Raw genomic sequence first — 14,881 nt, 5'->3', positions numbered from 1 at the left:
TGCACATAAAATACTGTTCCGTGATCTGCACAGTATTCGTTCTTTGCAGCAGGCATATTAACCCTCCACACTACCTCAGATGAGTCAAAACTGCCACTAGCCCATCTCTCTCCAGCAGGTACATTAACCACTAGAGTTATCTTGGTACTTTCAGTGTTGCCTGAAAACTGTTGGTTATACAAGGAACTCTGCAACGCTTTTAAACCTGCTGCATTGCTACAAAATTGACCCCCAGTAACAAAAGCACCCCCTCTCTTCCAGCCTCCCGGGGAAGCGCCTGATGCCCAGTCCGGCCTTGCTTAACTCTGCTCCCCTTGGGACCAAAGAATCCTGGATACAGCGCAAATAGACCAAAAACACTTGTCGGATAATTATTTATTTCGGCAATGTTTACTCTAGAAATATAACTATATGAATAAAGCCATCTCTGCACCAGCTTCTACAACATTTGCAGGGCCACCGAAAATATTTGATTCTATAGGTGCAGCCAGCTTCTGCTTTCTTATAGACTTAGCGAAATAAATCAGTTTCTTTTGCATAATTTGAAGATTTCGACAATTAAAAGTTCTTTCAAGCTCAAACTTATCAAAATTTAGCAAGGTAGTGTCGAACACTGTGGAGTAGATAGCTGGTCATCTTTCCATGCTGACTGTTGTCTTCATAAACTAAAAGGTGAAAGTGTTGTCCATATAGAATCAATGCCCTAGCTGATGGTCTGTAGAAAGACATCTGCAGCAGAAAAACAATCACGCTTACATGTAATTTAAACTGGGTGAAAATAATGATCCCCTCTTTGTTTGGTATTTCCTGCACATTCATGTAGCACCTCAGTTGGACTGGCCTGTCTGCCATTCTGTCATTTTTATTGGCCCAGTAGGCAGTGACTGGGTTAAAGACAAACATTGGCAAATGCAAACGATCTCTCCTTTGAAACTGATCCGAGTTAAATTGGTAAATTAATACATTTTAAAAAGTAGTGCAAAAACGGGTGGGGGAAGCGACAACGAGGGTGGCTGCAGGAGATGGAAGCAACACAGAGGGCGGGGGCATACGGAATACAGAGGACAGGGTGAGAAATAAACACTACAGGCCAGCGAGAGAGCTCAACATGGAGCGTGAAAAGAGAAGAAAAGCACATAGGTCAAAGGGAGTAACATTGAGCCTGGAAGGAAGGGCACATGGATGAAAAGCACACAAGGGCAAGCCTGATATGGAGGGTGGCGTGGGAGAAGCACATAGGCAAGAGAGAGCAACACAGAGCAGAAAGAGAAGTGAAGATAAGTACTTAAAAGTTGAAAAACACAAGAACTCTTATGGAGTGCTTTACTAAACCGAAACAAGCATTGGCAAAAACCATAGGTCTACCGTTGGCTGCCAGCATTTTGACTTTGGCAATTCTTATTTTATTCTGCCATGGTTTTTGCAAAACGTTATTGTTGTGACAAACCACTCTGCTAGATGCTACCGGGAAAATGTTTGCAAAAGATGGATTAAACCAGCTACGGGGCTGGGCAGAAGAAAATAAAATAGTGCCCTTGGTGCACAGTTGTTCCACTTTGGATAACATAACTGTGTTGCATCTAATTGTTGAAAAGTATGTCCAGAAGCTGGCCAATGTTTGCTCAATTTTTCCACCACCTTTGACCGTGTGGACAGGCATACCTTGTGCAGGAATCTTAGGGATCTGGGTAAACAAGCCCTACTAAAACTGATTATAGCCCTGCACACTTCCACGTAGTGTCATGTAATGCTCGGTGGTAATTGTGGCCTCCAGCCAAAAAAAAACAAAAATGGCCTAAAACAAGGCAGCCTATTGGAATCCTTTTTATTTTCACTGTAAATTGCTGACCCAAGGAGCTGATGAGTTGTGTAGGTGGAGATGCCCCCCAGGTAGAGTTTTATCTGATAGGGACACTGCTTTACGTGGATGATATTATGTTATGAGACCTAATACCTAAAGGTTTGCAGAAACATCTTGACTTTTGTGTGCCTGAAAGTTAACCTAAGTAAAAGTAAAATCATGCAGTTTTGCACTAAGGGCTGTCATCCAATGACAAATTTTAGATGGCATTTGGGTAGTTTTCTCAGCTAATTTTTCAGAGAGAAAACATAACGCACATTTTATGAAGAAGGCATTGACCCATGCAAATGCACTTAAAGCACTTTATGGCACCATGAGGCGAAGACACCATAACAATTTATTAACTATATAGGATGAAAATCCCCCCCAACACTCTTATATGGTGTAGAAATTGGAAATGTTGAGCACTGGCATTTTATGCATATAGTAGAGGGGGAGATTCTGTGTACAATTTGTAATTTAAATACAGTGGCACCAATCAAGGCACTACGCATTGAAATGAGTCTGGTAAGGCCCTTTATAAGGGGCAGCCATAATACGTTGGGAGATATCATCTTTTCCACTCGAAGGAGAACACCATGAGTATGCTTGTAAGTGTAGAATGTTTCAATTCAGTAAGGTGTGATCGTATACTGATGACAAATGTTTACCACCCATGTTAGATTTTTCATCCTTGGCGTGGTCTCCCATAACTTTTTGCCTCTGTTTCCCAGGTTGTTGATGTGTGCTGGACTCTGATTTTGCTGTTTTTGTTACTCTGGGCACTTTATCACTGCTAACCAGTGCTAACGTGCAAGTGCTCCTTTACAAAATGTGTATGTAATTAGCTTATCCATGATTGGCATACTTGATTTATTAGTAAGTCCCTAGTACAGCGCACTAGAGGTGCCCAGGGCCTGTAAATCAAATGCTACTAGTGGGCCTGCAGCACTGGTTGGCCCACCCACATAAGTAGCTATGTAATCATGTCTCAAACCTGCCACTGCAGTGTCTGTGTGTGCAGTTTTTAACTGTAAATTCGACTTGGCATTTGTACCCACTTCCCAGGTCTAAACCTTCCCTTTTTTTACATGTAAGGCACTCCTAAGGTAGGCCCTTGGTAGCCCCAAGGGCAGGGTGCAGTGTATGGTTAAGGTAGGACATACAGTAATGTGTTTTATATGTCCTGATAGTGAAATATTGCTAAATTAGTTTTTCACTGTTGCAAGGCCTGTCCCTCTCATAGGTTAACATGGGGGCTACCTTTAAATCTGATTAAAGTGTAGATTCCCTTTGGGAGCGGATGGACATGTGGAGTTTGGGGGTCTTTGAGCTCACAATTTAATGCATCCTTTAGTAAAGCTGATTTTAAGATTGTGTGTTTGAAAATGCCACTTCTAGAAAGTGAGCATTTTCTTGCTTATACCATTTCTGTGACTGCCTGTTTGTGGATTCCCTGTCTGGGTCAGTTTGACAGTTGGGCTAGTTGCACCTCACACTAGACAGTGACACAAAGGGTGCTGGGATGTAGTCTGCATTCCCTGATGAGCCATCTGTGCTAGGAGTGAGGGGAGGAGTGGCCACTTACACCTGAAAGGGCTGTGCCTGCCCTCACACAATGCATCTCCAACCTCCTGGTGAGTGTCTGAGGCCTGGCCTGGGCAAGGCAGGATTTCACATTCAAGAGAGACTTTGCTTTGAAGTAATCCTACTTCAAAGGAGAAAATGGGTATAAGAAGGGCACCCAAAACCACAGACTTTAGAACACTTCTGGAAACCAAGAGGAAACTCTTCCTGGAGAAGAGCTGAAGAGCAGAGGAAGAAGAGCTGCCCTGCCTGTGACTGTGGTTTGTGGAGATATCCTGCAGTTGCTGCGTCTGCCATAGTAAGAGGGTAAGGACTGGTCTTTGTGTGCCTTCCATCTTGTGAAGATCTCCAAAGGCTTGATTTAGAACTTGCCTCCTGTTGTTTGAAGTCTCAGGGACAGCAAAGACTTCTCTCTGCCAGCACCTGGAGTCTCTGGAGAGACTCCTACTCTGCCAAGTGGTGCCCATCCAGTTCCTGGGACCCTGAAAGATGAAGCTGGCAGCCTAAGAGGAAGAAATCCTCGCACTGACCGACGTGCGGGGAAAAGATTGACGCAACTCTGATCTGCGGCTGAAAAATCAACACGCCGCCGGCTTCCCGGCTGAAAATCGATGCTCGTCTGCAATGCGACAGTAGAATCGATGCACGGAGCTAGAGAAACGACGTGCAGGATCGCTGACGGAGGCTGGTGGGATCGCAATCCGCGCTGCGTGATTTTCGGATAATCGTGCTGCTGGATTTCCGACGCAAACACCGCTGGGCGTGTAAAAACAACGCAAGGCCTGCCCGGGCCCCAAAGTGCTGACCAGATCAACGCATCGCTCTCCTGCGGAGAGAAGAAACTACACACCTGACCCGACGAAAGGAGAAACGACGCATGGTCTCACTCGTGAGTGAAATAGACGCAACACAAGCCCTTTTTGACACACACACGCCCGTGCGGGGTTATTTTTGACGCACCCAAGGTACATTTTCACGCTAACAGTGTTAGTGTGTGATTAAAACACATGAAGACTCTTTTTGCTTTTTAATTGATAACTTGACTTGTGTATTGTGGATTTTTGTAATTTTGGTCTTGTTTTGCTTAGATAAATATTTCCTATTTTTCTAAATCTGTGTTGTCATTTTGTAGTTTTTTCATTAAGTTATTGTGTGTGTTGGTACAAATACTTTACACCTAGCACTCTGAGGTTAAGCCTACTGCTCGTGCTAAGCTACCAAGGGGTAAGCAGGGTTAGCTGAGGGGGATTCTCTTTTACCCTGACTAGAGTGAGGGTCCTTGCTTGGACAGGGGGTAACCTGACTGCCATCCAAAGACCCCATTTTTAACAACACACTTGAGCACTTTAGTTTAAAATTGGTAGATTTCCAAAATATGAGTTTTTCTAATCTTAAAAGCTATTTTAAATCATTTATGAAAAATACCTCAATGGAATATGACAATCGCCTCTATAGCAGAATAAAGAGGCTGGTGGAAATAATGCGGTCTGCATGTGTTTTAACACCACAACCTCATCTAGGATGGAGCTTAGAGCACAGTGTCCACTGTTGTATATGGAACTTAGAGCACAGTGTCCGCTGTTGTATATTATTGTTTAGACTGAATTGTGTCCCTTTACCCTGTGTTACTGATGCTTGGCTGCGAATAAGTTGGGATGACAGGTTATGTAATCTATGTAAGGGTGGTGGACAAACAGTAGATCATGTTTTGTTCTGCTCTAAAATCTAGGTATGGAAACCAAACTGTCTCTTAGAGTTCTCTTGGTAGCAACAATACCACCATGTCCTTTGTGAGCCACTTCTATCACCTTTTGTCGTAGACTCTCTGGAATCAGTATCCTCAATCCTTGCAGGAATCTCATTCTTGAGTTAGACAATTAATCTTTGATATTCTTGTATTTTTGATATTCACCATAATTACTGAGAGGTCAAACATGTTTGTTCCATGATTGATGTGTCATTATGTCTTTTAACTTTATAAGGTCACTAACATGACTCATAGCAGTGACAATCTGAGCTAACGATGCAGAAGCTTGTGTACTTGACTTGACAATGAAATTGATGTAGGCCTCATCCATTTTGGATGGAGTACCAGGACCTTGAATAGGCACTCTCGAAAAGTAGTCAGCAGTAATCCTTTCCTGGTTGATGCACAATTGTATAATCGTACTCTTGCAATCGTAGTCCCCATCGTTCTAGGAAGCATCTTAGCTTTTGGATTGATGAAGATGGTAAACAAAGCTTGATGTTTAGTCACCAGTGTAAAAGGCTTTCTGTAGAGGAATACATGGAAATGTTCACACGCCCATACAACAGCCAAACTTTTCTTTTCAAACTGTGAGTAATCACGTTCTGTTTGAGGTAAACTTCTACTAGCATAGGTTGCAATATGTTACTTTACATTTGGGTATCCACTATGCTGTGCAAGTATAGTGCCTACCAACGGGGCTAGCGTCAACTACAATCTCGGTATGGCGCTTTGCATTGAAGCAAGCTATTTTAGTAGCATTTTCTGTGGCATGTTTGAGTCTCTTGAAAGTCTTTTCACATTGGCGTGACCATTTAAAAGAAAAACGTTTCTTGGTTAACTCTTGTAATGGAGCACTAACAGTGGCAAACTCTTTATGAACTGTGAACAGTAACAGGCCATTCCAGGAAAAGAACATACCACTGAAACTTCTCCAGGGGGTTCAGCATTTGTCAGAGCCTGTAGTTTTGCAGGATCAGGCTTCATACCCTCATCAGAAAAGATACAGCAAAATAATTTAAATTTTGTCTCATTGAACTCACACTTGTCTGCTTTTAAAGTTAAACCTGCATCACTGAGGTATTAACATACTTGTGTGAGGGCTCTGTCATGGTCCTTTTGTGTAGCTCCAAAAACCAGTATGTCAGTCCTATAGTTGAATGCGTTCACAACAGGTTGTATGATGCGTGGTATGACATCTTGGAAAAGTTCTGCAGCAGATGACACACCAAAACTAAGTCTCTGGTAACTGAACAAACCAACATGTGTAGCAAAGGTTGTAATATATCTGCAGTTTTCTTCTAGTTCTAACTGATGATAACCTTTATTCAAATCAAGTGGAGAGAAGACTTTGGCACCATTCAGTTGTTTGATTATGTCAGAAATGTGCGGACTGAATGTCAATCGATTTGTTCGCCTGGCGCACATCAACGCATATGCGTACAGCCCCTTCATGGTCCTTTATAAGCACTACTACCATGGGAGAAACCCATGGCATCAGACCAGTGGAACGTTCAATAATGTCATGCTTAATTAATGATTCAAGCTCTTTTTCAACAGCTTCTTGCAAATGAAAAGCAAGTTGTCTGTCTCTGAGCAACTGGACAGACATCCTCATTAATATGAACTTTCACTTTCATACTCTTTAACTTTACTAAACCATGAAACAGGAAATTTACTTACTATATTGTGATGAGCATTCAGGTTGTAATTTACTGAAATCAGTCCCATTTCAGCAGCCATGTTGAAACTGAGCAAGCAGGCACTGTGCCTTGAAGAACATTAATTGTTGCTTATACTTTCATTTTCTTATATTTCACCGTTGCGGCAAATGAACATTTACTCTTCATGGGTGTCAATGCAGCCCAAGTTTATACTTTGGTCTTTGACGGTGTAAGCTGCAGTAACAGAGACAGTTCATTGTACTTCTCTTCAGGCATTTTATTTATCGACACACCACTATTGATAATGAAAGGTATTGAACATCCATTTATTTTCAATGTAATATTTGGACGGTGTTTGCATGATTTCATTGCTTTTCTTTGACTTTTCTCCTCACATGCGACCAGTCCGACATGTGCATGTTTTTCTGAGGTAAGCATTGACATTGCACAATCACTTTCGTTATTTTCACTTACTATTGAGGCTGAAGAACTGTTTGACAATGACTTAGATAACAATTGACTTAGTTTAGTATTTATTTACGTCAAATGATGTTGCTACTTGGCATTGTTGGTGTGTGCTGAATATAGATTCTGGAATGTTCTGGTGGCCATTTTGTCTTTTACTGTGATGCACCGCGGGACACTTTCCTTCATGTGGAAACGCTAATCCACATCTGAAACACAACTTCTTTTTGGGTGTAGACATCACTTTGTGTCTTTCAGACTTTTGTCTCAAAATACTTTTCACACTCATGTCTGACTAACTGTGAGAACCTCTGGCCTCCATTGTCGGCAGCTTATCTCTCAGCATGTTCCTCAGCGGTGGCAGCCATCAACACTCACTCCAGACTAAGAGATTCTCTCAGCATTTGTTGTCTGAATGAATCAGACAATCATCCATCGATCACTCTCAGGCGCATAGCATCTTTGTCATTAAATTAGTTGAACTTACAGTGTATGATGAGTATGTCGATTCTTTCCACAGATTCATCAGTTGTTTTGCCAACTCTTTGACCACCTTGACTGAAAACATATTGTTCATAGTCAACATTTGGTACTAGATTGAACTTGACATTCAAAACTCGGGCTTGGTAGGTTATTTACTTAATTGTTTTAGATTTCAATTTGCATTTTTCACACCTGATAGATTTCTGCCTTGCAGTTCTGTTTGATATCTGATAATTGTCTTCAACTGCACTTTGTAAACTTGGTTGAATACGCCTTCACAGTTAACGCTCAGTATATTGTATAACTTTATTTTGCGTGGCAGCCACACACGGAGCTGCAAATCACATGTCTTTATTCCTCTGCGTGTACTTGTGCATTCCAACATTCTAAAGCAAGCTTCCATTACATTCTATTCTAGCAATGACGTCATACAAGTATGGCGTCCTCTGGAAGCCAGAAAGGTTCCATTCTAAAACATGCAAGACACTACAAAAGACACCGTGAAAACGATGCAGCAGTTCCAAGTGCAACATGCTGATCTGGTTTCCCACAACCGCTGCGATGCATCGATTTTGCTCCCACAGCAGATGCATCAATTCCACTGTATCAAACCCCTAGGTCCACTCCCAGGGGTGCAGGACTGGGGTGGCACCAATTGGCAGGACAGACTCACAAACAGATGAGCCCGAGGGTAGGAACAGGAGAGTTCTAAGTCTTTTGCCTCTCTGAGACTTAGGCAATAGGAGGCAAGCCAGCAAGCCCTTGGTGACACTCTGCGGTCACAGGCAGCAGGGCATCTCAGCAAGGCAGGAGCATGGCAAAGCAGAGTTCAGCAAAGCAGTAGTCCAGCAGAGTTGCAGTCCTTTCAGCAAAGCAGTTCCCCTTCCTGGCAGAGAACACACATCCACAGAAGTGTACTGAGTTGGTGATGTCAGGGGTCCAGTACTTATACCCAGTTGTGCCTTTGAAGTGGGGTGGAATTCAAGTAGTAAAAGCTCTGAAGTGCACTTGGTCCCTGCCCGTCCTGCCCTGGCTCCAGGCTCACTATGGGGGTGGTGGGGATGGGAGTATGCAGCTCTTTGTGTGGGAACAGGCCCAGCCCTTTCAGATGCAAGTGACATAGCCTTCCTCCTATCCAGCACAGGAAAATCCACCAGCCTGGTGATGGGCCATCAGGAAGTGAATGGCCTATCAGTCACAACTAAGCTCCCTTTGTATGTGGCTGTCTGGAGGCAATGCTCAAAGGCCAGTTGTCACCCACCCCAGACATGTATTGGAGACAGGCGCAAAAGGCACAGAATGGTTTAAGTAAGGAAATGTCCACATTCTAAAAATTGGCATTTTTAGACTTGCAACTAAAAATCCAACTTCACAATGAGTTGTAATTTTAAATTGTGAGTCCAGGGACACCAAACTCAAAACACCTATCTTGTCCCATTTGGAAATGACACTTATAAAATGCAATAAAGTAATCCCAGTGTTAGCCTACGATAGAGATAGGCCTTGCAGTAATGCAAAACAAAACTGGGAGTTTTTCACTACCAAAACATGTAAAGTTTAAACATACATGTCATGCCTTTTAAATACACTGCAACCTGCCCTATCGGTTATGCAGGGCCTATTTTAGGAGTATATTTTTATGTATAAAAGTGAAGGTTTAGGCCTGGCAAGAGGCTTTCTTTGCCAGATCGACATGGAAGTGTGACATGACACACACAGGCTCTGAAGTGGCAGGCCTGAGACATGGTTAAGAGCCGAATTATGTGGGTGACATAATCTGTGCTACAGGCCCACTAGTAACATTTAATTTACAGGCCCTGTGCACATGTAGTGCACTTTACTTGGGACTTATAAGTAAATTAAATATCCCAATTGTGTATGAGCCCTAATGTTACCATGTTTAGAGGAAAGAGCACATGCACTTTAGCACTGGTTAGCAGAGGTCAATTGCTCAGAGTCCTAAAGACAACAAAACTAAGGTCAGAAAGAGAGGAGAAAGGCAAAAAATGTGGGTGTGACCCTTCAGAGTGGGCTGTTTTCCAACAATGTATAACTGTAGTCCTCAATTAAAATACATACTAGCATGAAGTAAGGGAAGGCAACTTCATTGTGTGCATATTAAAAAATAGGAAATGTTTTAAATAACAGTTTGACACAGCAGCAGTAAGATAACCAAAGGCCACTCCAAAAGGAATTTACAACACCATTAGCAGGAGACAGGAACTGATAAAGCTGGACTATGCCTTGAGTTCTCATTTGGTGGAAAACGTCCTGCTTTACCATCAGGCTCTAAACACAAAGGCAACACTAAAGTAATAAAGTAAAAACAAAAACACTGTCACTGAAGGGAACTACTGTACAGATGTGCTCCTTGTAAAAGGGCTAAATACAGTGCCTCAAAGTGAAATTAGCCAGTGTCTTACGTAGGCTGACCCGTTTCCGCATGCTAAAGTGGACACAAGCAAAATGTGAAGACCAATGGATTAAGATTGGTGGCTGAAAGCTCCTGTAAATAAGTATATCATCCATATAATTCTAGCCACATAGTTTTAGTAAAATCAAAAGATCTTTTCTAACACCAAACCTAAAAAGTAGTACCTGAAAAGTAGCAGTGAAAGGACACAAATAATGAGGTGATGCTTCAGAAGAGAGACGAACACAAGAAGAGGAAGGAAACCCCACTCAAGCTAACAAATAAAAAGCTAGCAGATGAGAGTAACCGAGAAGCCAAAACAATGCTAAGCAATGGGCAAACTCCAAATCCACTGTAAACTGACAACAGGTCTTTTTGCGAACACACAGCTTGCTCTGTCTGATAAACGGCCACACATTGTCCTTTTCCATCCTGTTCATCTGGCATTGCCAGAGTGCCCGACAGGTCAGTTTAACACTTGACTGTGCCTAAAGCAGCAGGGAAATAGTCACCCCAAAAAGATTACAGGAATCTGAAATGTTACTTCTCTTTGGAAGCTTTGCTACCTTGAATATTACAGTGCCTTCTAGTGAGGTGTCTTTATTGTACACGGCCACTGGGATTATGCGAGTCTAGGGCAGCTGCGTTTTTCGCATAATTATGGACTGGCCACATTTGCCACATAATGCATCACCTGCTGAATTATTTGCCGATATTAACAATAAGAATTGTTTCAATCTCAGACAGTTCTAAAGTTGCTAAAAATGCCACAGCACGTAGTGTGCAGCAAAATGCACTTTGCAAATGTTGATTATTTATCTTTAAACTGGCACTGCTGTACTTTGTGTTTTAAACTAGTACGAATACGGTGTGCAGTCAGTGTTAACGTGTAAACATGACAAAGTCATAAACTGACACTACCGCAAAATGTGCCACCTTATACTACATAATATAGCGAACCTTGCTGCATAAAGTAATCCTTCCTTTGCAGTATAATTCCAGTGGCCCTGATGATACATCTCCATTGTGCTAAACTCCTCTGCAAGGCCTGCTTTGTTCCCTGAAGGCCTATAGCACGTACAATGAATACATCAGAACGTGAAGACCAATGTTAAAACATACTTAGGATATGCAGAATAAAAGAGGCACACCTCTAAATGCAGGATTACCTATTTATACTATTTTATTCTAGGTGTTAGAGAGGACGGTGTGAATAAAAGGGTGCTTTAAGACTCATTTTTTAGGCAATTAACATTTTGAATTGGGATCTGCTCAGTGAGGGATGTTTTCTCTAGAAAGGTTTGTATTTTCTATAATATTTGAATCCCTACTGTCACAATGATAAAATGATGATATTGCCAAAGAAAGTGGTGCATAATACCCAATTTATCCCCTTTTGAAGATTGGAAAGCTATTTTTGCCATGCCAGATTTCCAATCAAAGTACCGAGCCATCCTTCCACTTAAACTGATGTTTGTTTTACCATAACTCGGTGGTACTCATTTGTTCTTCCTCAGGACGACGAAAGACTTGCTGGACCATCTGGGTGTTGAAATTGTGACCAAGCGGTCAGAAACATTTCTGTAGCGGAAAGCGCTAGCTCACTGAGCCACCTCTCAGCAGCCCCTGGCGCTCAGAAGGAGAATCAGTGCGCGAGGCGGCTGTGGGATTGGATTACGGTCTGATCACAGCCTCCCGCGCGCAGGGGCGATGCTCCCTCTCTCTCTCTCGCACACACTGACAGATATTTACTTCAGATGTGGAAATCTCAGGCAGACGGCGCTGCTTCGAAAGCCTTCCGCACAATCAAGTGTCAGATCAACAAACCACGCTCGGAAAAGCGTTTGTTTTAGTCCTCAACCACGACGTCACCTTTCTAATGGCGATTGCGCGGAGTGAGGCAGGCGATTAGACGAATTAAGAGTCTCTAGGGACTGCTAACCCGCTCCCCGTGCGTGGATTAACCCCCAGGCGGCGGCCTCTGCTCCCAGGAATTCAGAGGAAGCTGCGAGCGACCCCGGGGGAGACCAGGGAGTCTACTGAAGGGATTTAAAGACCCAAGGTATGGGAAAGTCCTGTGTGGCAGAAGTGCATAAAAGCGGTGACCTATATGCGGTGAAGGCATAAAGTATACGTTTTATGCAGAGACGACAGAAGGCGTGAGGAAGCCCTGTATTTTAGGGGGAGGAAGAGGTACCGGAAAGCCAAAAGTTTCCTGAAGTTAAAGCAGGGGTTTTCTGTAAGGATTGGGGTTTGTGTGGCTAAGGCAGAAGGCGTGGGAAGGTCGTGCCTTTGGTGAGAAGGTATGGATAACTCCCACATTTTATTTGGAGAGAGCAGAAGGTGCAGGAAAGACGTGAGTTGTAGGTGACAGCAGATGTGTGGTAAAGTCATTCATTTTATGAGATGAAGGCGGAAGAAAAGTCTTGGGTATTGTGATGTCTATTTTTAAGCTTTCAGGGATTGGGGTACAGAAAACGTTTTCTATGACAACATAATTTCTACTGCTTTTATTTTAAAGGATTAAAATATACGTCCTGTTCTAGGAAGTCTTGTGGAAGCTACTTTAGTGGCACACGGATTTGTGTACAGAAATAGTTGAATTTTCAGTTGAACTGGATGTGATGCCTTATTTATAAGGCTGTCAATAGGAAAGCTACTGTGCATTAATCTGCATTACAGATTCCAGTTAATATGCTGCTTCTATTTGCTTCTGAATTCATGCTGCTGTCTGTGGAGACGAATTTAGTGAAGGGTCTGAACAGGGCACTTTATAGAAAGCCATTACGTTCATTTACCCTTTCACCGCTGGCACATACTGCAGTCATTGGCCGAGGGCTCTGGTGAATATCCCAGATGCTGGACTAATGCGTTTTCCTGCATGAGTTCTTTCACAAATATGCTATTTGCCATTTGCTAAAAGTAGCATGGAAGTGAATCTAGAAGTGGGCTCCCCTCCCAGTGACCCACATTGGGTGCCTCTGCTGACCTTCTGTAGACCTGCTGGGTAACATCTCTTCTATCGCACATTCCAAGCCCCACATCTAAGGGGTGCAGTTCCTTTTGTGATGGGTTGTCTTCCGGATGCTCTATATTTGATTGTGTGCTGCTCTGTAAAATACCAATGTTCAGTGCCACACTGATGCGATTATAGTGGCATCTCTCTCTGTCTCTCTCTCTCTATATATTTATATATATATATATATATATATATATATATATATATATATATATATATATATATATATTATTTTTTTAATATATATATATATATATATATATACACACACAAACACAGACCCCCGTGTTGTGTACAGTAACTATATATATTGCTTGCTACCATTGTTTTAAAGTTTACTGGTACTGTTAATAAGAGTTGTTATCATTACCTAAACTTACGGTGCTCAGTTTATCGACCTAGTAAGGATGACTGGCTCAGTTGCACTGCCTGGATTCTAGCCTGAGTGATGCAGCCCTACTTCTATAATCCAAAGAACCCTTCCAAGTCTCATTTGGTGTCTAGGTAGGTAATTGCAGAACTTTATCTGATAGTTTCTCAACTCAATTTATCTTTCTTGGAAAGTTAAAAAGCAGAGCTGGCCAAGTGGGATAGAAACATATTCCTGAAACGTTAAAGTTATATCCCACCCATACAGTCTTTCAAGTTGCCCCTTACCATTAACTAATATTTAAATGAATTGTATGAAGTGAGTAATCTAGTCTAGCGGAAAGATAATGAGTTGAGAAACCTATGTTTCTCCTGTTTTCCAGCAGAACATTGAAGACTTTTTAAACAATGGATCTGAATTTTCATCATTTTTATAATTGTTTTACATGTTGCTAAAAAATATTGGATTGACTATTTTTGTGGGTGTGTCCTGAGAAAACCTTTTGCAACTGTGCATACAGCTGAAACATGATGACACATTACTAAAACGCAGGCTACGTTCCTAATTCATACCTATGGGGCTTTGTGGCTTAGGATAATATTTTGTACCGATCAGGGTCTTTTATGACACTCATTGTTGCCACTCTGTATTTTTCTGTTGTTTTAAAATACTTGCTCATATTTGCTGTCCTTCCCATTTTTGTAGTATACTTGTTTGAAGTGTCACATTTGAATGCACTAAAATAATCTAAGTTTGGTAGGAGATGCGTAAATGTGATTTATATTTTTTAACATTAACTTTGATGTCCAAATAAAGCATGTATTTTATTCAATTCATTTAATGTCTTTTCGGAGCGCAGCGGTGCAGCAAGGGTGTTGTAGATCCTAATGCAATCAAGGAAAATAGCCTTTAACTCCAGCTGAAAAGTAAAATCTAGCCATAACTGGTTTGCAGAGAGCCCCTTGGGCCGCTGACACCAGGGTTGGGTTTAGGGAGGTGCGAGCGGTGCGACCGCACCGGGTGCTGACCTGGACTGGGGGAGCGCTGCCCTCAGGGGGGCGCTGTTTAGCGGTGACTCTCGAAACTTGAGATTTAAAAGCACCTGCTGAAAAGTTCATTGTGTGTCCAGCCTTCAGGAAACAAATAAAATGTCAAGATACCTCTTGTAATTAACATTCCTGCTAGGGAGAAGGACTGGAGTTTTGTCTAGCAACAGCTTTGACTCACCATAAAGTAGTGCTTGCTGCAAAGAACAGAACGCAGTGGAATAGAAAAGCCAGCCTTTACAAGCGC

General features: G+C 42.2%; 1 protein-coding gene across 4 annotated transcripts in view; it reads left to right on the top strand.

The window, feature by feature from the left end:
- PDZD2 (PDZ domain containing 2) overlaps positions 1 to 14,881 on the top strand; it is an 877,375-nt gene that overhangs the window by 150,226 nt on the left and 712,268 nt on the right. Inside the window, exon 1 of one of the 4 annotated variants that reach the window (XM_069220441.1) lies at positions 11,850 to 12,261. The exons of the other annotated variants lie outside the window; for them this stretch is intronic. The gene's annotated coding sequence lies outside the window, so the exon portion shown is untranslated. Of the gene's footprint in view, positions 1 to 11,849; positions 12,262 to 14,881 lie in introns of those variants that run through there. 4 annotated transcript variants of the gene reach the window in all.

Source organism: Pleurodeles waltl, chromosome 1_1 (assembly GCF_031143425.1).
Source record: "Pleurodeles waltl isolate 20211129_DDA chromosome 1_1, aPleWal1.hap1.20221129, whole genome shotgun sequence".
NCBI lineage: Eukaryota > Metazoa > Chordata > Amphibia > Caudata > Salamandridae > Pleurodeles > Pleurodeles waltl.
Note: the sequence above shows the minus strand (reverse complement) of the source record. Positions and strands in the feature narration are given on the sequence as shown.